Genomic DNA, 889 nt, shown 5'->3' with positions numbered 1-889 from the left:
AAGCAGTGGTATCAACGCAGAGTACTGAACACCCTGTATATATATATATATATATATATATATATATATACAGGGTGTCCTAGACGAGTGGCCTTCACTTGGACACAGTACAATTGGACACGGTGCAAATGGACACGTTACAAATGGACACGAGATTTTGCACACGGTTCAATTGGACACAGTAATTTTGGATACAGTAGCTTTTGGACACGTAAGAAAATACGCATCGTTTACTTGGACACCGCTCACTTGGACACTGTTCATTTGGACACCGTTCGTTTGGACACAGAAAGACGCGCACCGTTCATTTGGACACCGTTCGTTTGGACATCGTTATTTGCCCACCGTTCGTTTGGACACCGTTCATTTGCCCACCGTTCATTTGCCCACCGTTCGTTTGGACACCGTTCATTTGTACACAGAAACATGCGCACTGTTTGTTTGAATATATGTAACAGATGGAGAGAAATAAAAATCATTTTGGGAAAATATAATCAGTATTCTTATAACACAGACAAAATGTCATTGCTATAATGATGCGTATTATTTGTTTTGTCCGACCGTTTCGAACATTTCGCTACAAGTTGATTGATAACAACAAATTTTTCATTTGTTTCCTGTTCATGTTTTAGAGTAATCGTGGTAATTATTTACTATAACGGACCCAGCTCCAATCACGTTGACCTTGATATATGTTGTCAAGGACATAATCCTGAGTAACTTTTCCTTATAACTTAATCGGCGGTCGTTGTTTATTAAAAAGTTATTAACAAATAAAATTTGAAAAATAAAATATTAATTTTTACATAAGTTTGTAATTTCCACGCAAGAAACAAGGTCCATCTGCATCAGAACCCTGATTTAAATGTGAAACAAGGTCTTTACATAA

Source organism: Polyergus mexicanus, unplaced genomic scaffold (assembly GCF_030449975.1).
Source record: "Polyergus mexicanus isolate NDT 795.1 unplaced genomic scaffold, iyPolMexi1.0 SCAF_20, whole genome shotgun sequence".
In the NCBI taxonomy this organism is placed as follows: Eukaryota; Metazoa; Arthropoda; class Insecta; order Hymenoptera; family Formicidae; genus Polyergus; species Polyergus mexicanus.
This window is presented reverse-complemented; position numbering follows the sequence as displayed.